General features: G+C 42.4%; 1 long non-coding RNA gene across 7 annotated transcripts in view; it reads right to left on the bottom strand.

The window, feature by feature from the left end:
- LOC102551889 (uncharacterized) overlaps positions 1-24,385 on the bottom strand; it is a 35,547-nt gene extending 11,162 nt beyond the window's left edge. For 2 of the 7 annotated variants that reach the window (XR_005498094.2, XR_005498095.2), the window contains exons 1-2: positions 24,203-24,361; positions 19,522-19,673 (exon numbers count right to left, since the gene is read on the bottom strand). This is a non-coding gene — a long non-coding RNA (uncharacterized LOC102551889). Of the gene's footprint in view, positions 1-1,550; positions 7,615-14,371; positions 18,376-19,521; positions 19,674-24,202 lie in introns of those variants that run through there. The other 5 variants (XR_005498092.2, XR_005498091.2, XR_005498093.2 and 2 more) reach the window with 5 other exon arrangements.
- Positions 24,386-24,389: the final 4 nt, after the last annotated feature.

Genomic DNA, 24,389 nt, shown 5'->3' with positions numbered 1-24,389 from the left:
GGAAGTAGTCCCAAAGATCTGACTTCTTTCCACGAAGTCTCACTTCTTCATAGTTGAATTCCACGGGCTAGGGCCATGCCTTGAACACACAGGTCTTTAGAGAAGACTCAAGACCAAACTATAGCACCTAGGGTTAGATTCCCCACTACCAACATGTTTCAGGACTTTTTTTTTAGCAGAGTGAATTTTCCTCACTTATAAATAGTCATAATTTTAACCTAACAAAGCTTTATGGTTATGGGTATTAAATGACTTAATTTAGGGCTTTACATATGCTAGGCAAATATTCCACTACTAAGTGACAGCCCCAGCCCTCCTCATGCTTGATAATAGGTGTGTGTTCCATGCCCAGTTTACTCTGTCCTGGTAATGGGACTCAGAGATTCGTGGAGACTAGGTAAGTTCTCTGCCAAATGAGCTACATTTCTAGTTCAACTATAGGAATTGTTATTGTTGTTGTTGTTGTTGTTGTTATTATTATTACTATTAATTATTGCTGTTGGTGTGTCCCATTTGTGACTGTGCACTTCACAGGCCTGTATACTCTGCTTTTGGGCTGGTTGTGAGTTTTGATGTGTGTGTGTGTGTGTGTGTGTGTGTGTGTGTGTGTGTGTGTGTGTGTACACTTGTGTGAGTTAGAGGACAACTTTCAGTAATTGTTTCTTCCACCATGTGTGTCCCAGGGATAGAACTCAGATTGTCAGGCTTGGCAGCAAGCACCCTTTACCCTCCTAGCCACCTTCCTGCCCCAACATCAGAATTCTTTACAATCATAATGTACCAGAGATAAGTGAAAAAAATGTTAATTTTGGTATTAAAACACTGAGAATTCAAAATTGATATCAGTGAAGGGATTTATCCTCTTTTTTCTTCTGCTCATAGCAACTGAAAGATCTCTGGCTCCGTGTAGCTCTGGGATGTGGGGAAGCAGAGAGTAAGAGTGGGAAGGTGAGGAGAATAGGGGATGTGGTAGTAAAATTATAACAACTTGATGGGTCTGAGAAGCACAGGTGATATGGCCCAGTTCTCTCTCTCTCTCTCTCTCTCTCTCTCTCTCTCTCTCTCTCTCTCTCTCTCTGTGTGTGTGTGTGTGTGTGTGTGTGTGTGTGTGTGTGTGTGTGTTAAGGCATGTGGGTAGGTAACAAAATCACCAGGGCATTATAGGGAGGTAGTAAATATAAGAGGGAGTTCCATGGGAGACACAGGTTCCTGGTATTCCTCTGGGCTGTAACCTTCCCTGGTTCCTCCTTGTAACCCTCTCTTATTTCCTTCAAATTGGTGGTGAGGTGTTCTGCTCAGTCATGTCCTCCCGCAGGAGACATGGTAGACTTCTGAAATTGCTAAGTCCTCCCTCCTATAGTCTGTCTCCATTGGGCACCTCATCACATCAACATACAAGAACTAAGATGAGAATATACAGAAGGCTGCAGAGGCTGTGGGAGGAAGGAGATATGGGAGCTTCTGATGGACGGTTTTTCTTCCTGTGTTTAGGTTGGCCCTTTGGAATTGCTATAAATATCTTGAACGTTGGAGAAGTTAGATGTGGCACATTTGTTTTTTGGGTTTTTTTGTTTGTTTGTTTGTTTTTTGGTTTGTTTTTTTTTTTTTTTGTAGTGGGGGAGTCCCTCAGTGGTTCACACTTCTTACGTAGTCTCCAACACTAAAAAGTGCTACCCTGGGTAGCCAGACAGATATTGTGAAAATGGTGAGTTATACAATATCAGCTTCTGCCCTATCTCCCCTGGTCCTTCATGCCTGGGGCAGCCTGTTGCTATGGTATTGGGCTCTTCAAACTACCCTACAAGTCAAGAAGCAAGGAGCTCAGCTCTCCTTCTGATACCCGTGTTCCAGGAAAGCTTGAAGGTGTGTTGCCTAGCCTCAGCCAAGCCTTCAGATGCCTGCGTCTGAATGGTACTGAATGTCTTAAGAGACCTTAAGCCAGACACCACTGAGATTCTCCTGAATACCTGACCCCAAGCAAACTATGGGATAATTCATCTTTGTTGTTTTAAGTCACCAGGTGTTGAGGTAATGTATTACAGCAGTGGAAAATTAATACACGGACGAAGAAATTAAAAAGAGGCTCTTCAAGATTTCCAGGTTCTGAGGATTCTGCAGCAGCAGTAAACACCGTGCTCTACCCTGAGCAGTTTGTTCAATATTTTCAGTTCCATGCACCTGCTTGGCTTTTTCACAGTAAGGACTCTGGACTTTATTACCTCACCTCTCTATTACAAGGGGTGTGGTGTTCTGGTTACATTTTTATGTGTAGAAAGGAACAGTGCAAGATACAATGGTCTACTGTAACTCATCAGCCCCATTTACATACACACATAACTAGATACAGTTAGCAGAGACTGAAAACTCTGAAGAAGATTGTTCTCCACCCATTTGCTGTAACCACCAGGACTGCGTTTTCTTGCTGAAAAGTTCCCCAATCCTACTGGCATTTTCTTTTATTGTTAAAGAAATTCATTTAAACCCAATTATATTGTAATTTGCCATCATATTTCTGCCACCACCGCCTCCTCCCCTTAAAAAGCAATTTTTAAAAAGCTCTGTTCATAGGGCTGGTGGGATGGCTTGGTGGGTAGAGGTGCTTGTGCGCAATCACGACAAGCAGAGTTTGAAAGCCCATCCTCCTAGGTGGCAGAGAGACTTAACCATGAGAGTTGTCATCTGACCTCCACAATGTATGCTGTGGCATAAGTGTGCCTGAAACTTTCAACTCTCTCCCTCTCCTTCTGCCTTCTGCCTCTCTCTCTCTCTCTCTCTCTCCCTCTCCCTCCCCCTCCCCCCTCTGTCTCTCTTCCTCTCCCTGTCTTCTCCCTCCCCCAACACAGAGACACACAAATACACATTGAGAAAACTTTCTTTTCATAACAGAGTGTTCTAAGACCTCCTTCGTATTCCACATTACAGCTCATTTCAAACACAAATCCTTAAAATTATTGCTTAGCTGATTAGCACACCATAGTTTTATAGACAATGTTTATAAGCAATTTAAAAAGCAACACATATCAATGATCCTAATAATGAAAGCTCTTCTGATTTTTTTCTGACTTTTTCAAGTGAAGAAAAGTTTATTAAAATTAATTCATTAACAACAACAACAACAACAACAACAACAAAAGCATCACAGGGCAGTGGTAGCACAGGCCTTTAATCCCAGCACTTGGGAGGCAGAGATAGGCCCACCTCTGAGTTCAAGGGCAAACTGGTCTACAGAGTTAGTTCTAGCACAGTCAGGGATACAAAGAGAAACCTTGGAGAGAGAGAGAGAGAGAGAGAGAGAGAGAGAGAGAGAGAGAGAGAGAGAGAGAGAGAGACAGAGAGAGACAGAGACAGAGACAGAGAGACAGAGACAGACAGAGAGAGAGAAGGAGGAGGAGAAGGAGGAGGAGGAGAAGGAGGAGGAGGAGGGGGGGAGGAGGAGGGGAAGATGGGAGAGAGAAAAGGAGAAGTGGTGAGAGAAAGAGAGCATAGTATTCACCAGGGCAATTTCAAACAGAATGGCCTCTCTCGTTCAGACGCAGCTGTTACAGAGTAAACATCCTAGACATGAACCACAATTAAGCACAGTCAGATTACACCTATTGCTTTTCCTTTAGTCGCCAAGCATGGTTATTTTAAAAAGTTAGCTTCTAGCGCCCTCTGATGGATAAGTCTATGAGTGCTTAGGCTTGCTGTGTCTGCTTCCTTAGGGTTTAGGAAAATCAGGATGACTTGAGTTCTGTGCCAATGTGATTCACTTCTTGCTCAGCCACAGAACTGAGGAACTGAGATATATTTTTATTGTGGAGTAGGAGAAATTAATACAAGAGAAAAGCTTGGCTTCCCTTGGCTTTGGCAATAGGATACTGAGTCTCCAGGAATGCATCTTTGAATATGACACTTTTGTACTTTGATACATTCGTGTTATTTCCTCAAAACAAACTGGAGCCTCACATTAAGGGAAATAAGTTACTCCAACAATTCAGTCCAATAATTCAGGTTCCAGGAGGTCTCCTCGGGAGGATGGAGGACATACAAGGGGACGTCATCATAGGACAAGCACATTTGATCTGTGTTTTGACTTTTACTTTTTACACACAGTTTTTTTACTGAGTGAAAAAGATGTCTTGGTCTTTCTTTTTTTGCCCAAAGGCTCTTTGCCTTCAGTGTTGAAGCACTAGTTTATTATCTTCTCAACAGACAAGAATGCTTGTCTAAAACTTAGTGACAGCTAGTACCCACCAAAACTTATGCTAAAGTTTAAATGTTTTAATTAATATTCATTTATTGATATTCATTTTTATCGTCCAGTGGGTACTGGATATGCAAATATTTTCTAGTATTAAATTTCTAAATATTCCAATTAATTAGTTAATTTGTATGTATATTGTGTGTTTGGATGTCCACCATGCCATAGTGGACATCTTGCAGGAGTCCATTTTGTTCTTTCTGTCTGTGGTAGGTCCTGGGGGTTGAACTTGGGTTGTCAGACTTAGTAACAAGTACTTTTATGCACTGAGCCATGTTACCAGCCCACGTAATTACACTTCTAAATATATAGGCTGGAAAATCAGTTCTAATGCCAAATTTCACTCTTTATCAGCTTAAGAAGGATGATTTAAAGGATAACGGTTTGAAAACCACCGGCACGCAATTGGAATGTTTTCATACAATTTTGGTGGTTACTCTTATTCTCAAAGGATTGGACATTAACTGGCGTTTGAATTAGGTTATTAGTTGTGGTTTGGAATTAGTCATTAGGACATAAATGGGAAAGCAAATAAAATACAGGAGAAAAAGGTGTGTAGACAGTCACTTAAATGGGGGGGGGGGGGAATCAAGTCTAGCAGGAGGCAATGCTGGCTAGAGAATCTCTCTCACTCCCGAGTCACATGAGAAAAGTTTGTCAGAGTGAACCCAAACTACAAGCTCGTGGTTATTAAAATAGCAGCACTGGGATTTGGAGTGATGGCTGCAATATCTTCTGCAGAGATGCCAATTACAATTCATCACCCACTAATATTTATCAAAGTCCTATCTCAGGACCTTTTTTCTAAATCTCACCTACTGGTTTAAAATGGGGCTAAGGAATATAGGACGCTCAGGGAACAGACTAGAGTGATTGTAATAACTGCTTTTTTGGCATTTTCTAAAGACTTGGAAAAATGGGGTTCAAAATAATCTATTGGGCTTTTTAAATAGCCCCAAATCTCACTACCCTTTTTCATGCATATGAAATTTATTACCACTATGTATTTAGCATTAGGATTACAACTGTCCTTGCTTTTGTATACATTTACATAGGAGAAAGAGACACGTTGGCTTCATTGACAACCAAAAGCAGATAAGATATAGACGCCTGGATTTTCCCAGGATTCTTGATCAGCTGGACCCCAACACATTCCCACTGGCAGAATTTGACTATTTGGTTTCGATTTTCTTTCCTCTCTTCCCCTCCCCTCCCCTTCCCTCTCCTTCCCTCCCCTCCTCTCCCCTCCTCTAAAATTGGAATTAAACCTAAGACTTCATGCACGCTAGGCAAGCACTCTGTCACTCAGTTATATCTTCAGCCCAATTCCCATATTTTCTAGCACAGGTCCCTTTGCACACACAGAGGGTGGGGCCTTCTGGGCTATAGGTTTTCGTGTGTTGCTCATTGTGGAACTGTGACGTCAGCACATGGTAATCCTACATGGGAAAGGGAAATGGCAAATTCTCTTTATGTTCTGTGTCTAGAACCAAGCCCTGGTTCAATCGTCTCCCACCTGATCAAGTGTCTTCATCTCCCGGTTCTTTATTGATTAATTTCGGCATGAAGCCTCATAAGATTCATCTTCGACAGATGGCTAGGATGCGACATGTGTGTTAATCAAGGCAATGGGTAATTGTATGTTCAACTTGGTTTGGCCATGGAATCTAGGTAGTGTGTCTTAAAATAATATTTGTATTGTTTTTTGAGAATCTAATATGTGCACACTCTGTATTTTTATTACTTTTTATTATATTCATCCTCTACTCCTCACTCAAACGCCCTGATCTATCATGCCTTCTACCCACCATATGTCCTGTTGTTTTCTTTTTAGTAGCCCGTGGGTTCCACTTCTGATATTCTAGGGTGTGGGGCCGTCCACTGGAGCAAGTTGACATACCAGGGCCACACTTTTAAAGAAAACCGTCTTTCCTTCCCCAGAAACCACCAACTATGAATAACTCCTCGGCGACATAAACCAGGCTTATTGCTTCTTTTGAGGTATTTTAAGTGTGATTAGCTGTTGTTGTTGTTTTGAGATGGGACCTCGCTGTGCCAACTATGTTGAATTTAAACTTAAGATCCTCCTGCCTCAGCCTCCCGAGTGCTGGCATCGAAGGGCACACCACCATATCAGTAAGATTCAGTTTGGGTTTCGATATAGACTCAGGGTGCTCAGTGTAATCTGACCTCAAACTCTTGGCGACCCTCCTGCCTCAGCCTCCCGAGTGCTGGAAAGACAACCACACATGGCTCGAAGATACATTTCTGAAAGTCTTTCTTCGACTGGGATGGTCGACGATATCCTCAATATACCGAGGTGACCGCAGCTCACACAAACACCCCCTCAAAACACAAAGCTCAAAAATAAATGTTATCTTTGAGTTAACTCTTTCTTATCAGATGCTGAAAATGCCGTAGCCACTCCCACGTCGCTCTCCCGGAAGAGATATGCAAGTAATACCATTATACAAGATATGCAATACAGATAGAGGAAAATTTAGGATGGAAAGAGATTTTAAGATAAAATGTATTAATTTTTTGGATTAATTGCACAAAATTGCACAATTGCACAAAATTGTTTTGTCATATGAATCTGACAAAGCCTTGGGTAATTAAGATTCCCCCTCACTGTAAGCTCCTGGCTCCCACTGCGATACAACATCCTTCCCTTTGCCCACTTAAAAATTATGTTGTAGGGGGCTGGAGAGATGGCTCAGCGGTTAAGAGCACCCGACTGCTCTTCCAGAGGTTATGAGTTCAATTCCCAGCAACCACATGGTGGCTCACAGCCATCTGTAAAGAGATCCGATGCCCTCTTCTGGTGTATCTGAAGACAGCTACAGCGTGTACTTATATATAATAAATAAATAAATCTTAAAAAAAAAATTATGTTGTAGGGAACTAGAAAGACATCTCCATGGTTTACAACACTTGTTCTCTTACAGAGGACTCAGGTTCGATCCCAGTATACACACGGCAACTTACAACCATCCAGAAGCGCAGTTCCTCTGCGTCTGGCACCCTCTTGGAGCCTCTGAGGGCACAGGGCATGCAACTGGTGCACATATCTACATGCAGGAAAAATATTCATACTTACAAAAACAGATAAACCTTTTAAAATTACTTTGTAATTTTTATTACAAATATAAATTTGTTAATGCATTTTCATACTAATATAGCTGATTATAAAAATTTCCAAAATGAACTGTAAATATTTATATTGTGAGCATGTAAGCCGTCCGTGACTTTCAGCAAAGACTTCTGAGTGGTGTGATTGAACATTGCATGTATTTGGGTTGTCATACAATAGTGACAGCTGTTCATTTCAAAATGACCGTCTTTTTCGTCTCAAGAAGGGCAGGTAAAAGCTACAGAAAAAAATGGAAACTGGACTTAGTGGTGTGTACCCCTGCACCCAGGAGGCAGAAGCGAGAGGGTATCTCCTGAGTTTGAGGCCAATTTGGACTACATATTGAGTTTCAGGCTAGTTGGGGATACAGGGTGAGATCCTGCCTGAAACTAAAAAAGTAAAAACTGTATAGTCAGAGGAACGCGCTTCAGAAAACAAATACACGGAGTTGAGTCATTCGTAGTTAGAACTGGTCCAAAAATAAAGTTACCATTGACTTTCAAATGGCAATTTCACGGGTAATTTCACGATGTTCTCAGTGTGTTGTTAAAGGACTGATCATCCTAAACGACACTGTTTCCTAGGGCTTCCAGGTTGATTGAAATTGATACTTCTGAGATTGGGGTTTATTTGTGCTTCCTTTGCTCTTTTAAATGAATGCTATTGTTCCCCCCCCCCTCCAAGGTATTTTTTTCTGTATTAACTTGACTATTTCTTATTTACATTTCGATTGTTATTCCCTTTCCCAGTTTCCGGGCCAACATCCCCCTAACCCCTCCCCCTCCCCTTCTATATGGGTGTTCCCCTCCCCATCCTCCCCCCATTACCGCCCTCCCCACAACAATCACATTCACTGAAGGTTCAGTCTTAGCAGGACCAAGGGCTTCCCCTTCCACTGGTGCTCTTACTAGGCTATTCATTGCTACCTATGAGGTTAGAGCCCAGGGTCAGTCCATGTATAGTCTTTGGGTAGTGGCTTAGTCCCTGGAAACTCTGGTTGGTTGGCATTGTTGTTCATATGGGGTCTCGAGCCCCTTCAAGCTCTTCCAGTTCTTTCTCTGATCCCTTCAACGGGGGTCCCGTTCTCAGTTCAGTGGTTTGCTGCTGGCATTCGTCTATGTATTTGCTGTATTCTGGCTGTGTCTCTCAGGAGAGATCTACATCCGGTTCCTGTCGGCCCGCACTTCTTTGCTTCATCCATCTCGTCTAATTGGGTGGCTGATTATGTATGGGCCCCATGTGGGGCAGGCTCTGAATGGGTGTTCTCACTGTTAGATAGGGCGAGGCACGGCTGACTCAGCGTGGGACTGGCAGGGCTAACAAGTCAGGTTCCACTCTGCTTTCGTTTTTTCGATTGAGCCAGTTCTTTGGCATCTTACTTGCTCTAAAGAAGGTTTATACATGGCTGTGAATCATTACCTGTGGCGGGCAGATGCGTTCTGCTGCTCCCAATACTCATTTCTTTACAATGATGGTACTGGTCATGTGGCAAGTAAGGCTTGTCAAGGGCTTATACATCCAAAGTATGTGTCTTGAAAAACTCCCGGATTTCAATGTAGAAATCACACTGCAAAAAAGTTCTAGATCCTATTGCTTGAGAAAAAACAAAATCAGGTAGCACAGCTCGTGGTGTGGAAAGCTGTGTGGAGAGGGCGGTCATGTGTTAGATCAAAGTGCGCCAGTCAAGTTTCTTATTGAATGTATCCTTGTGAGCAACCCCACTTAACAGTACCTGGAACAGGGGTTGGGGATTACGTCAGTGGTAGAGCACTTGCCTAGCAAGCGCAAGGCCCTGAGTTCGGTCCCCAGCTCCGGAAAAACAAAACAAAACAAAACAAAACAAAAAACAGTACCTGGAACAGAACCACCCAGTCAAACAAGAATGTAGTAAGTAACATGTCAGTGTATTTTTAACCCAAAGCTTTGGTTATGCAAGGTTGCAATAGATTATGGAAAAAGGAACATATTCATCACACCATTCTTACCTCTATGATTGGTAAGTGCTATTTTCAGGGTTTTGTGTTTGTTTTTTGTTTCGTTTTGTTTTGTTTGTTTGTTTGTTTGTTTGTTCCCTGACAGGATTTCACTATGTATCCCTGGCTGGACTTCAACTCCCAGATATCCACCTGTCTTTGTCTTCCAAGTACTAGGATTAAAGGTGTTTACTTGTAGTGTCTCTCCTGTTAAGCAGGTTTCCTCTAAGATATCAGACAATCTTGCTCGGTTATTTGCTGAGACAGCTTATCTCACCATGGGCAGGCAACTCCGGAAGGGAGGGACTATGGGAGGAAATGTATACTGCATGCTGTAGCTACTCCTACCCCTATCAAAGGTCACTGCCATTTCTTTCCACAGGAAATCTCAAACAGCCATGTGTGTCCGTAGACTCATTCTGGTCTAGCATCCAAGATCAGGCCGCTGTCTTTTTTTCTGTTTTCTGTCTCTTTAAACTGCCTTAGAAATCTAACTTATGGTGCCAAATCTAATGTACAGGGCACAGTCCTGGAGGGACATTCTGTATTATGATTAGTTTTAATGTCTTTTCCTAAGAAAATGATGTCTGAGTCTTTCTCGGAAAATCCTAAAATTAACTTTAAAATCTAACATATGGTGCCAAGTCCCAGGAAGGGAATTTGAACCCACTAATCACCCACAGGCTCCCTGGCTCTCACTTGCTTAAGGATCCTGGGCCGAATGGGCCTATAGGGCCACCATTTCTCTGAGGCCATTTCTTTCCCATCTCTCACTTACCTCAGTATAGCTCTGTCACAGTCTGAGGCCACACTCCATCTCACAGACCACACATGCCACCTAGCGAAAACGCCGGGACAAGGTGAGCATGGAACCTAAGCCAGAGGTGCCTCTGTTACGTTGGCCACGTGCTTATGGGAGCCCCCTTTGTCTTGAGACTCAATGACATCCCAGTTCCAGTTTACAGCCACACCTAGAACTGAATGCCTGCTAAGCCTGAATAGTTTGTCTCTTTACAATGGTTAACTAAGATAGCATAAGACTCTTAACTTATGCCTTTGTTTTTTTCTGTACCACCAAGACATATCCAGGACATATCTTTATAAAAGAGGGGAATAAAAAATCTTGTTAAGCTTTTCAAGTTGTCTGCCCCTGTCTGAAGACACACAGTTAGGAACTCTGGAAGAGAGAGATGTGGAGGAAGTTCGGTGCATGAAACTGAGGAGAGGTAACTGGCTGCATGGCAGACACAGAATAGTAAGTGGGAAACAAGCCTCACTTAAGGCTTAGGAATTACTTCACAAATAAGTCTCTGTGTCATTATTTGGGAACTGGGTCGGACATAGAAAAGCGTGAATGGTTACACGTACGCACAAATTGGTTGTACATATGAGATCACTGGATTTAGTCTTACAGAGATTCAAATGTATTCTGGGTATTGCTAATACTGCAAAGTTTTTTCTTTTTTTTTTTTTTTTTTTTTTTTTCGGAGCTGGGGATTGAACTCAGGGCCTTGCACATGCTAGGCAAGCGCTCTACCACTGAGCTAAATCCCCAACCCCTAATACTGCAAAGTTATACTGACTGGTTGTGTGTCAATTTGACCCAAGCTCGAGTCATCACAGAGAAAGGATCAGTGGAGGAAATGCCTCCTTGAGATCCAGCTGTAAGGAATTCTCAATTAGTGAGGGAGGGAGGAGGGACAACCCTTTCGGGGTGTGCCATCGCTGGGCTGGTAGTCCTGGGTTCTATAAGAAAGCAAGATGAGAAAGCCAGGGGAAGTAAGCCAATAGCCAGCACCCACCCCTTCATGGCCTCTGTATCAGCTCCTGCCTCCAGGTTCCTGCCCTGCTTGAGTTCCTGTGAACAGCAATGTGGAAGTGTAAGCTCAATAAACCCTTTCTTCCTCAACTTGCTTTTGGTCCTGGTGTTTCATTACAAGAACAGAAACCCTAAGACAGATGACTGTTTGGGGAAATTCGGTATTTTAAAAGGGGGTGGAGGGAATGGGTGTGCCTGATAGGCTCACTTTAAGCAAATTCCCATGTTGGTTGCTGCCATCAGAATGGAAGCAATCATGTGCTTAACTGCCGTGTTTGCTAATGTTATAAAGAAGGTTAAGTGTCATGTGACTTCACTGCTGTCTTAGTTAATGCAACCATATGGCATAAACCAATTTATGGTAGCAACTATAAAACTTCCTAGTCCTACTGATCCATCTGGTTATAATCCTCTCCCTCACCCCCCATTTCTTAAATTAGACTAAGGCCTCCAAGATAGTTTGTTTTATTTCCCCTAGACTTAGGAGAAAATACCAAGCTTCTGAAATATTTTCAATAATAACAGATTTTTTTTGTATGATACATTTGTCCAAAAAGTAAAAAATAATATTTAAGAACAAAACCATGAACAGGGTTTAAGGAAAATAGGGTTTATGGACAACATATGTTTGATGATTAAGGTTTATAAATTCCTAAGGTTTTAAAGGTCTATTCAGGCTAACAGAAACTGACTTAAAGATGGCCATCTAAATACTTATGTCTCTGCTAACTTTGTTAAGCTTTCGCTATTTGGAGAAAATGAGTCATAAAAAAACTGTGATATCTTGTAAAAGGACACCATAAAAGGGTCAGGAAAATGAAGTTCTCAGTCTCTCCATAGACTGTATTTACAGTTTAAAGTTTATTTTTATACTGAAGCATCTTTAATTCAAAAATTATAATTTTAAGCCTCAAACTTAAGAGGGGTAAAATTGTAACAGGGTAAGACAGTGCAAAAGTTCCTCAGTCTTGTATTTTTGCTGAGGCCATTTAAGGTTTTACTAGAATTTGATATCCCTGATAGAAAGTCCCATAAAAAGGAACCCAACTCTATTCTAGGAAGCCAAGGTCAGAATGTCCTAACTAACTTCTGTCAGATTGCTTGCTCACCCTTCCCCAGAGCTGCAGAGCAGGATGCCAGGGTATAGTTTCTGCCTTTAAAACCCCCGGTTTTCTGGGCATTCTGGGCTATATATGAGTGTAGTTACAGTCAGTTGGAAAGAAGACTTACAACTGGCTAAAAACTCTGAGTGGTCGTCTCTGGTAGACTCCTTATAGCAAAATCAAATCCCAATCTTGTAAAAGTTACTAACTTGCTGATTGGTGGTGGCTTATGCCTTTAATCCCAGTACTTGGGAGGCAGAAGTAGGAGAATCTCTGAGTTCTAGGCCAGCCTGGTCTACAGAGTTCCAGGACAGTGAGGACTACATAGAAAAACACTGTCTTAACCACCACCACTCCCCCCATGCCCCCAAAAAGGAAATAGGTGGTTCAGTCATATCCACTGGAATCAGGGGGAATCATGAAGCCAGCACCACTGTTTGATACAATTCCAGCCAAGCTGAGCTGAATGCTACAATCACTGTCTTTCTGTCTTTCACTTTGGGGTTTTGGTCTCTGTGTGTTGCACTCCCGCGGACATTCTGTATTATAATTAGTTTTAATGTCTTTTCCTAAGAAAATGATGTCTGAGTCTTTCTAGGAAAATCCTAAAATTAACTTTATCTGGCCCTATCTGGAGTCTCTCTCTCTCTCTCTTTTTTTTTCTTTTTTCTTTTTTTTGATTTATTTATGTATATGTGAGTATACTGTCGCTGTCTTCAGACACACCAGAAGAGGGCATCAGATCTCATTACAGATGGTTGTGAGCCACCATGTGGTTGCTGGGATTTGAACTCAGGACCTCTGAAAGAGCAGTCAGTGCTCTTAACCTCTGAGCCATCTCTCCAGCCCCTGGAGTCTCCTTTATGCTGTGGAGAATGTTAAACACAGATAAGTTCAGAGCTAGGTGAGGGGGCTATACAGGGTACAGCCCTGGAGGGACAGAAGCCATACAGGGCACAACCCTGGAAGGACAGAACTCAGTAAATATAATAGACTGACTAAAATAAACTTTTCCTGCTTTATATCATAGATGATGAAACGTATAGTAAAAGAAGTTAGGTATTAGTATTTGTTATTCGTAAAAAGGCCCGTTCAGATACTTTCTGTATGTCTGGAGTGATTTCAAAGCCCAAACACTGCCAGCCTAAAAGACAGGCTGTCGGGCTGGAGAGATGGCTCAGTGGTTAAGAGCACTGACTGCTCTTCCAGAGGTCCTGAGTTCAAATCCCAGTAACCACATGGTGGCTCACAACCATCTGTAATGGGATCTGATGCCCTCTTCTGGTGTATCTGAGCAGCTACAGTGTACTTACATATAATACGTTTTTTTTAAAAAAAAGCAGGCTGTCATATAATACATGTGTTCGCTCTGGAGGAAACATTCTTTAGGTTCTTTAAGTTGGAGTTATAGGCCTGATAATAAAAATAAAATCTGTTCTATTTGTATTTTCTAATTGTAACTGAACTTGTAGCCCTGAACATACAATATAAAATCAAACATATACTCTGTACTTCATGAATAACCATTAGTCTGTCCTTGTTCTGTGAAATCTGAATAAATAAAGAAGCTCCTGATTGCTTGTCAGCCAGAGCTGGGAGATTCCCCAAATCACCTGTGCCTGACTCACTCCTCCCCGGCTGACTCCTTATCTCCTGTAGGGGGCACTGTTGAAACAGCCAGGAGCAGGACCCTGGCAAGAAACCCTGACTGTGGGGCTTGGGTGGAGTTACTCACTACTGTAATCTGTTAAAGATAACTAAGATGTACAACTTAATGGTCAGTCACCTTATAAATGGTCAAATTCTTTAATGTACTCAGAACTATGTTTATAAGCATGGCAAGTCATTGACAGAGACAATCTTGGCGAGAAAGACCAATTTACATCTCCCATTATACACTCTTCTGCATATGTTAAAATTAAGCCTAAGGGGCTGGGGATTTAGCTCAGTGGTAGAGCGCTTACCTAGGAAGCACAAGGCCCTGGGTTCGGTCCCCAGCTCCGAAAAAAAGAACCAAAAAAAAAAAAAATTAAGCCTAAAACAAATAACTCAAAACAAATTTAAAGTGAACTTAAAGGTTAAATAACATTCAAAATCAAATATTCTTTTAAATTTTATTTCTTTTTTTTTTTTTTTTTTACACTCCAGATTTTATCCCCCTCTGGGTCTACTCTCTGACTGTTCCACATCCCATACCTCCTCCTCCGGTCTCCACGAGGATGCTCCCCCATCAGACCTCCCCTCTCCTGGGACCTCCAGTCTCGAGAGTTAGGTGCATCTTCTCTGACTGTACGCAGACCTGGCAGTCCTCTGCTGTATATGTGCTGGGGGCCTCATATCAGCTGGTGCATGCTGCCTGGTTGGTGGTCCAGTGTCTGAGAGATCTCAGGGTCCAGGTTGAGACTGCTGGTCCTCCTACAGGGTTGCCCTCCTCCTCAGTTTCCTCCAGCTTCTCCCTAATTCAACCACAGAGGTCAGCAGCTTCTGTCCATTGCTTGGGTGTAAATATCAGCACCTGACTCTTTCAGCTGCTTGTTAGGTCTTTCAGAGGGCAGTCATGATATGTCCCCTTTTGCAAGCATTCCATAGCCTCAGTAATAGTGTCAGGCCTTGGGGCCTCCCCTTGAGCTGGATCCCACTTTGGGCCTGACACTGGACCTTCTTTTCCTCAGGCTCTTTTCCATTTTTATCCCAGCAGTTCTTTCAGACAGGAACAATTATGGGTCAGAGTTTTGACTGTGGGATGGCAACTCGATCCCTGACTTGATGCCCTGTCTTTCTGCTGGAGGTGGTTCCCTCTCCCCACTGTAGGGCATTTCACCTAAGATTCCTCCCTTTGAGTCCCGAGAGTCTCTCACCTCCCAGGTGTCTGGTACATTCTGGACGGTCCCCCCACCCTCTACCTCCCAAGGTCTCCTGCTGGCCCTCAGGGCTTCAGTCCTTTTCCCCCACCCAATACCTGATCATGCTCCCCTCTTCCCCTCCCTGTCCCTTCCTACCCAGGTTCTTCCCTCCCTCCCCAGAATTGGATGAATGAGTAAAACAGTTTAAATTTATAATACATTTGCATGGCAAGATGTCCCTGGGCCCCAGTCCCTCTCTTGCTTGAAGCACAGTCCCTCCAGAGTAAGTCGCATTCCAGGACAGGATGCACAGAGAGGGAAGACCTGCCAGAAGCCTACTATTTCTGCCCACAGCTGTGTAGGCCTAACCAGCACTGGTCGTGTTGGCCAACCCAGGCAAACCTCCTTATCAACAGAAAAGATGAATTGCTGCTCGTGTCTCACATGACAGGGAGATGGATTCTCTTGCCCAATGGAAGACCTCAGAGTCTATATCCACATCCTAAATGTCTAAAACAAGAGAGGGACAAATAGCAAGTGCTCTGCCCTCCAAGTCTCCAGTACTGGCATACGAGGCTGCTGTCTGTGAACAGGGGCACATTGTACCTAAGTCCATCACCTGACTCGGATGTGACCTGCATGCTGGTTCAATGGGTCATTCCCTTTACCCTGGCACACCTTAGCAAAAGCTAATTCTAGGCTCAATACCCTGACTAAAAGAGGCTGCCAGATACAATCATCAAACTCACCATTTTGGAAAGTTGTTCAGGATACCCAAGTAGTGTCTTCGGAACTTTGCCAGACAGTCCTATAAAAATGCCTAAGTAGCATCCTCCTTCTCTTTTAAATTATCAACTAGATGCTGAATTTAACTGACCTCCTTTTACACCACTTCCAGGTACTTACATGCAGGAGTCTGATGTAAACTAACAGTTATTATAGTTAAGGTATCCCTCTGCAGAATGCCAGTACATGATCTAGCCATTTGTACAATTACATTTAACTTGGTGACAAGTTTATATTTAACCTTATATTAGCTTTTGTTGATCTTGACATAAAAATTATCTTCATTCACTTTGCCTCTTGATGTTCCCTACACAATTGTACAGCTATTACTTCATGACTTATGTTCTGTATCTTTGCCAGTTTACCATGGCCCTTGGGATGGACCCTCTTCTGAGGCACTCTAATTGCTGCTCCTTGTCCCTTGTTGTGGTAAATTAAAAAAAAAAAAAATCAGGCACCAACCCATGCTCTTGCCGGCACTGGTGGGCAACATGGCATCTGCGGGGTATTTTCATCTTAATCAGCAAACTGTCTCAACCTGACTCACTAAGTTTCTCAATTTCCATCCCATGCTGTTGCCAGCTACTCTCTGGCCCCATCAGCAGCCCCCACTCTTTCGACTCTCTGCTGTGAACTCTGTTCACAGTCCCAGCATCCACTTCCTGTGGTTATTGTCAAAACTCCCAGGAACACATTAAAATCAAAACACAATAAGCTTGTAATTTATCCATCAGATTTATATCGTAAATTCTCACCCCACAAAATGCACACACAATAAACACTGAACCAATTAATATTGATATAAACTGCCCAGCTAGGTAAGACAAATTGTCCTCTAAAAATGCATCCCTTATACGATATTCATATCTACCTGTGGCTATTTGAAGCCACGGGGGTGGGTCATCCATCTCCTTCTCCATCTCCTCTTCTTCTTACCTTTTCACTGCCCGATCACAGGCCTTGCCTTACCTTGTGCCTGTCCTCACTTGCATATAGACAACAATCCACATTTCCCCCTCTCTGTCTAATTAGAAAAGGAACTTTTCTCTCAGATGTAAGCTGAGCACAACTATTACTACTCTGTAATTTATAAAGTATAAGATATACCTAACACCCAGTCCATCATTTTCATCAATTAAAGAGAATACTCTGTTATCTGTTCTAACTTAAGAAAGGCTAAAAATTCATATGTTATGTCTTGGCTAGCTTGTATACTATCTGAAAGCTATCCAATTAAATATGTATTCTCAATGTTAAATAGCCTGGGTAGGCTATGAGACTATAATTAGTCTTCAACACCATCAGAAATCTGAGAACGACCAACACTATCTGAAAATACAGGAAGCCTAACACAGCTTGCAGAACTGAGACAAGCTGTAGAGACAACTGCCTACCTATACAGTACCCCATTAGCCACACATAAGAGCATCAGTCTTCAGCCTTCCCGCCCAGGATCATCTGACAGACCTTTGTAATACAGAATTTTTTTTAAGATAGTTTTTTTTTTCTTTTCTTTTTTTTTTTTTTTTTTTTTGGAGCTGGGGACCGAACCCAGGGCCTTGCACTTGCTAGGCAAGTGCTCTACCACTGAGCTAAATCCCCAACCACAGAATTTTGAAGGACCAATTATTCTAACTTGGTAGAGATTATCAGTTTCCCTAACAGTAATCTCAGGGACATAAATTTGTTATCTGGCCCTTAACTCACATGCTTAATCATCTCAGATCAGTTTATAATAGCAGTTACAGGACTGGGTCTAAGCCTTGTATTCTTAAATGTGTTGTATATGCACAATACCTATATGAAGTAACAATATCAATCTCAGTTTTATATCAATACGAAATTCATATGAATGAAAACCCTAAATTTGTATCAAATAAATTCTGTACCAACGTAAGAGATTATAATTTTAATTTAGTAACAAATATAAGGATTTCTACCAAATGAGATTATGGCTGCACAATCAATTCTGGCTAATTTCTTCCTGTTAAATTATGACCATTTCCAAATTCCCATTAGGCTCTGGACACATTCCAGAGCTATATGGATCAGATTTGATAGAGGGAGACTCCTGGAAGAACTAGATTCGAGAGAATAAAACAAAAAAGAAACAGAATTTCATCCTAACCAGTCTGTACACCCTACAGACTGATACAATCCACACAGATATCTTGACGGTACTAAACTTTTGTTTTGAGATTTATATATTACAACATGTACAACTTTAGTGAGTCTCATAGTCAGACTTGCTGAACTGACCTGCTTGAACTCCTGATCTCAGGGACTTTTGGCCAGATCCAGTCAGGACAAACATCAGAGACTGCACCAATTGTTGGGTGGCCTTCTTAAGGCCATTTTCCCTAGCCCCCATCAAGATATCTCAACATCCATATTCAGCCTGAAGAAGTTGTGAAGAGTCGTTGACCCAGTGTCCTGGACTTGGGAGGCTGAGGGTGGTTGTTCTGAGTTGTCTTTCTGGGGAATTTAGAAATGGTCAGAATTTAACAGGAAGAGATTAACTGAACAGTTTGCTGATTAAGATGAAAATACCTCGTAGATGCCATGTGGCCCACTGGTGCCGGCAATAGCATGGGTTGGTGCCTGATTTTTTTTTTTAAATTTACCATAATAGTCCCCTCATCAATCCTTTGTCAGCTCAAAACAGTTAAACAGAGATTGGTGCCCTCAAAGTCCTGAAAGTAGTTTGGTGACCCCTGAGTCATGAGCCATCCAACTCTTCCCCATCTCTGTCTCCCCGGGGAATGCAGAATGACAATATGATCCATAACAGCCAATCAGGTTAAAGCTCTCCTCCTGCTAAGTGGCCAGAGGACCCCTCTTCCACAGAGCCAGAACTACCCGACTCCAGCAATGGCACTCCTCTACAGCCCTGCCCCCAACCCCCTGCTGTTTTTTATATCCCTTTGTTTGAGATAATGCAGTGTCTCCCTTATAAAACAGGGTTCCTCCAAGATTACAAATAGTCTTATTATCTGCTGAAATGCCTGTCTGAACTTTGGCTGGCAGCTCCAGAAGAGAGGGACTACAGGAAGACATGTAAGCTAGGAGCTACAATCATTCCCACCCCATCATTGGTAGCGGCCATCTTTTTCTGAAGGCAATCACTCTCCCACACTTCTGAGTAGACCCACCACTCACTATATATGCCAATAAACATGGGCCTGTCTATGGAAGATCATACTGCTGTCTCTTTTTCTGTCTTCCATCTCTTTAAGCTGCCTCAGAAGGTGCATGCTAGATAACATGTACCATCCCACATGCTAGTCTTATATGCATGGTAGCCACACTTGAGTAAGAACATTTAGCATTCTGATAAAAATTAGGTTTAACAGAGTTAGTTCCATCAGCATCACCTTGCTTCCAAATTAAAGTCACACCCAGCTTTGGGAAGGGAGACTGCAACTTAGAAAAACACTTAGAATTTTGTCACAGCATTTACCTATGGTATGCCATTTATGGAATAGTTGTCAATAATCCTCACTTCCCGGTTCCACCCTTTTATATGCTACACTTGGGTACTAGATCTATTGGCTTTTCTTTGAGCATGAGATTCAACAAAAGAGCTAAGATTGCTTTGTCATAACCACCTGTGATATTTACCTTCTGTGACATTTTTGGCTCTCCTCACTCTTCTTGCTGTGATAAAGCAAACGGTTTGGTTGTGAGCTACTCAATGATCATGATGGTAAAATGTGGCCACTGGTTAGTGGAGATCTGAGCCTTCTTGTCAAAAGCCTGCAAAAAGCGAGATCCTGCCAGAAGTCACCAGGGGAAAAAAACATGGGTTAAGAAAGAATTCTTATCCTCAGGTTACTTTTCTTTGACTCTGTATCTTTTCCATTAATTGTTCCATATCTCTTACCACAGAGATGAGCAAGCACACTTCTGCAGACTACAAAACATGCCTCTTTGTACCAAGACCCTTAACTTTAAAATAACTTCAGGGGGCTGGAGAGATGGCTCAGTGGTTAAGAGTGCTGACTGCTCTTCCAGAGGTCCTGAGCTCAATTCCCAGCAACCACATGGCGGCTGACAACCATCTCTAATGAGATCTGATGCCCTCTTCTGGTGTATCTAAGAATAGCAAGAGTGTAGTCACATACATAAACTAAAGCCAGTGATAAAGTACCTGTGCCATTATGTTCCTGGTGTTAAGAATGGATAAAGATAATTCATTCTCCCACAGAGCTTCGAGTCAGAGCGTTTTTATACTAAACCAACCAACAGATTAACTTGGATGTTAATTGTGTTTTGAAGTCTGGACTTCAATTCTGTCTTAGTGTTTTATTGCTGTGAAGCGCACCATGATGAAGTAAACTCTTATAAAGGAAAACATTTCATTGAGGCTTGCTTACAGTTTCGGAGGTTTAGTCCATTACCATCATGGCACTGTCACGGCAGACATAGTACTAGAGCAGGAGCTGAGAGTTCATGGTTTTGGGCAGCCGAAGGAGACTGTGTGACGCACTGGGTGTAGCTTGAGGATATAAGACCTCAAAGCCCAACCCACAGTGACACACTTCCAACAACAAGGCCACACGCAAACAGTCCTTATAATGCTGTGCTATTAAAAACATTACAGCAATCTCATGTAAACAGCCTTCTCACCAAATGGGAAAACGTCTGGTAGGGGATGCTACAGGCTGCCACTGGGAATCCTCTCTGTTGAGTGTGCCTCAGGACCTAACCTGCATCCCCAGGGAAGTCGTTCTGCTGTGGCAGGCTAGGAGGACTGTACTGTTCCAGAAGATCCTTGAGAGTCTCATGTGAGCTCTGACAAAGCAGGCATGTGTAAACTTGGCAGTGGTGCTGAGACCTCTAAAACCCTGGGGATGAAAAAATTTCAGTTTCCCAGGGAAGAAGCAAGGCTCCATGGGAGCGTCACAGACAATGAGTCTTTAATAAAGGATGGCCCTGACATTTGGCCAAAGGGGAGGAGAAGCCCAGAGCTAAGTCCTGGAATTTCTTCAAGGCATCAACAAAATGATAAAGCTAATATATAAAACTTAGATAGCAACCAATGTGAAGTGTGTTAATGTAACTGTGCTTACCTAGCCAATCATGTTAGAGATTACCTAACTCTTCCAGAAAATTCCCCTAGCTCTGCACAAAAGGAATTTGCTAGCTCCTCTTGGGGGTCACCATTTTGTAACAGTAATTGACCTGCACAGATAGTATTCTTCCTCTTTGCCTTTGCAAACTTGAGCTGGGCTCCTCCTTCAGCGACTCTCACACTTTTACGGTGCCAAAAACTCAACAGTCACCGGAGCCAGAGTCACAAAGCAGCCAGTGTCAAGAGTTCCTTTGTCATTGGAGATAAGCCAAGAATTTGAGATGAAATGTTTTGAGGGCACAGTAGTAAGATCCTGGGGCCAGCACCAAAGTTGGAGTTTTTGTGCTGTTCCAGTGGGCACTCCTACTGCTTTATCAGGGCTCGCTGCTTAGGGTTGATTCATCAACATATCACAGCCTGCCTTAAGCTTGCCTCATATAGGAGCTACCTTGAGATGGGCTCCTTAACACATCTCAGAAGCATTACATTATTCCAAGTCACACAAAATGGCTTCGCCTATCCTAACAACTCTGGACATGAAGAGAGGAAGGGAAAACTCTTTAATGATGTTGGTCCGTTGGCTAATGCTCTAGGAAGATTCCCGCCTTGAATAGAATATTTCACAAACATATAAATACCTTAGGCATTTACATTTTACCTATGCTGTCATCCTCAAATCTCAGACCGAGGTTACATTGTGAACAATTTGAATGGAGACAGGAGAACTCAAGTTCAGCCACTTGGGCAGATGGAAAATTTACACGGCTAAGATATTGTCAGGATTATTTCTTAAGTACATTGGTATTGTTCTTTTTCAGATAGTTGTTACCCAGGTCACCTTGCCCACATAGAAGAATTATGATTTTTTTTTAAATAAGATCATAGAGAACATAATGATGGCTGTGAACCTCGGGCTGCCTGTTAGAGCATGTTCTTTGGGGATGGGCCTAACAGCTGGTGATCTTGGTGAACACACATTCTAGCATTGTTAATTTTGTTTATCTCTAACACACCTGGGCAGTGTTCCTTAGCTTTGTGGTGTTCTATTAGTGCTCACTTGGCTAAGTTCTACTTTTTTCTGATTTAATGCTTCCTATTAACGATTGCTTGGTTAAATCAATTCTTACATTGAGTTTCTTCTATATCAGTATGTGCTGATAGTTGAGTCTTTATGAGAGGAAGATTAATGCGTACGGCATTGATTAAGGAATAGTCTGGGGATCAACATGAAAAAATGGGACTGCTCTGATGAGTTCTCAGTGAATACTTCAGCTAACTCTACTTTCCAATCAGAACCTTAGTATACCTTTCCTTAGTATAGTAGACTTATTTCAGCTGAGAGTCTAATTTACTGGAATTTAGCTTTGTGTGTGTGTGGTACTAGGACTCAATGTAGAGCTCCATGCATGCTACCAACCCCTTTACCACTGAGCTACACTCCCAGCTTTCTTCTTTCATTTTGAGACAGTCTCACTAAGTGGTACACAAAGCCCTTGTATTTTCCTCCTTCTGTGAGCTCCCAAGAATCCAGTAGTACGGACTTATGCCACCAGTCCCAGCTGAACTTGCCTGGTTCTCTTTGTTTGTGTCTGTTTTTAAGATTAAGATTCATTTACTATATATGCAGTATTCTGCCTGCATACCAGAAGAGGGCACCAGATCTCATCTAGATGGTTGTGAGCCACCATGTGCTTGCTGGGAATTGAACTCAGGACCTCTGGAAGAGCAGTCTGTTCTTTTAACCTCTCAGCCATCTCTCCAGCCCCTTGCCTATTCTTAAAATGAACTTCAGAGCCCTATCTGTAGATATGTGTGTCGCCCAACAGTAGGAAATTGAGTTCCTCAGTTTTGCTTGTATTAACAATCAGTCTCAGATTTCTGTCTTTTGCGGAGCTGCATTTGAGGTTTAGAAAAGCCTAATTCCTGTGTATCTGTACTTGCTCTTTTCTTTTTTTTTTTTTTTTTTTTTTTTTGGTTCTTTTTTTCGGAGCTGGGGACCGAACCCAGGGCCTTGCGCTTCCTAGGCAAGCGCTCTACCACTGAGCTAAATCCCCAACCCCTGCTCTTTTCTTATATATCTCAACAGGCATGTATAAATTATTAAGCCACTTCTTTCCATTGCCGTTCTTAGTTCATTGCTTGTCAATATTTCAAGGACTGAACTGCTATGTTTTAGTAGAGAATGTGTGTTGTCACAGGACAACTTTGTGCAGTCTTTCTCCCTCCACCTTTATGTGGAGCCATCAAGCTCCTAATTCGTTTAGGTTTTACACCTACCATTACAGTTCTTTAAATATTTACCCTAAGCAATCTCTGCCAAGTTTTAGACCAACAATTGGTGAGAGACGAACTAAGAAGTCAGTCAATAGATTTAAGCTGATTGTGTCTACTTATTTCAAACTCATGGCAGCCAATAAACAGTGCACTCATAGCACCCCCAAAAGTCCTTAAATCTTGCAAACTATATTTTTAAAAGCCTAATATTGCTTAGGTAGGAACATTGAAGGGAAAGTCAAACTAGAGTTGGGGAGTTGCACTTGTGCCTGTTTATTTTGCTCTAGCAGTGGGTAGTTCGTATTCTTATCACTAGAAATTTTAAATTAGGGGTTGGGGATTTAGCTCAGTGGTAGAGCGCTTGCCTAGGAAGCGCAAGGCCCTGGGTTCGGTCCCCAGCTCCGAAAAAAAGAACCAAAAAAAAAAAAAAAAGAAATTTTAAATTAGGGGAGCTGGAGAGATGGCTCAGCGGTTTAAGAGCACTGGTTGCATGGGTTGAGGATTGTGAGCTGCCCCACGATGGTGCTGTAAGAGACTGTGTACTCTGCAAGAGCAGCAAGTGCTCTTAGCCACTGCGCCATCTCTCCACCCCTCTTATAAACTAATTTGTATTAATAACGATTTATATTAACCAAGGCACTCTTTTAGCACGTCACGAAAATTTTAGTAAACCTATGTGCTTATTTATTAAAGTTATTGTTAAATTAGAGGCTTTTTAAATATTATTAAAAAAAACTTTCACAGCTTGACTTTTAGGTTCTTTTCCGGAGACCCACATTTGCTCTGATTTTGTCTATATATTTGATCTAGCTACTTATCTCAAGCGAGACTTGAGCTCAGGGTACTCCAGATAGCTGGACTTCCGGTTCTACCCTCACCCCCCCACCCCCACCCCGCGGTTTCCCAGTGTCCAGCTCCAACTGGAGATTAGTGAAACTCCACTCTAGAACATACCTAAACGCTTAAAGCCCTGCTCCGTGGTTTTAAGACCTTTTGTAGACTGGACACAAGCCAGGGAACATAGCTTGCCAAAAGTGGAAAGTCTGGAGAAACGGACGCCGCGCAGAGAATAAGTATGCGCCTGCGCGCTGGACACCACCTGATTCGTGCAGGGGCCTGGCAATCCCAGCGAGGGGCGGGG

This window comes from Rattus norvegicus, chromosome 1 (assembly GCF_036323735.1).
Source record: "Rattus norvegicus strain BN/NHsdMcwi chromosome 1, GRCr8, whole genome shotgun sequence".
Taxonomy (NCBI): domain Eukaryota; kingdom Metazoa; phylum Chordata; class Mammalia; order Rodentia; family Muridae; genus Rattus; species Rattus norvegicus.
This window is presented reverse-complemented; position numbering and strand designations above follow the sequence as displayed.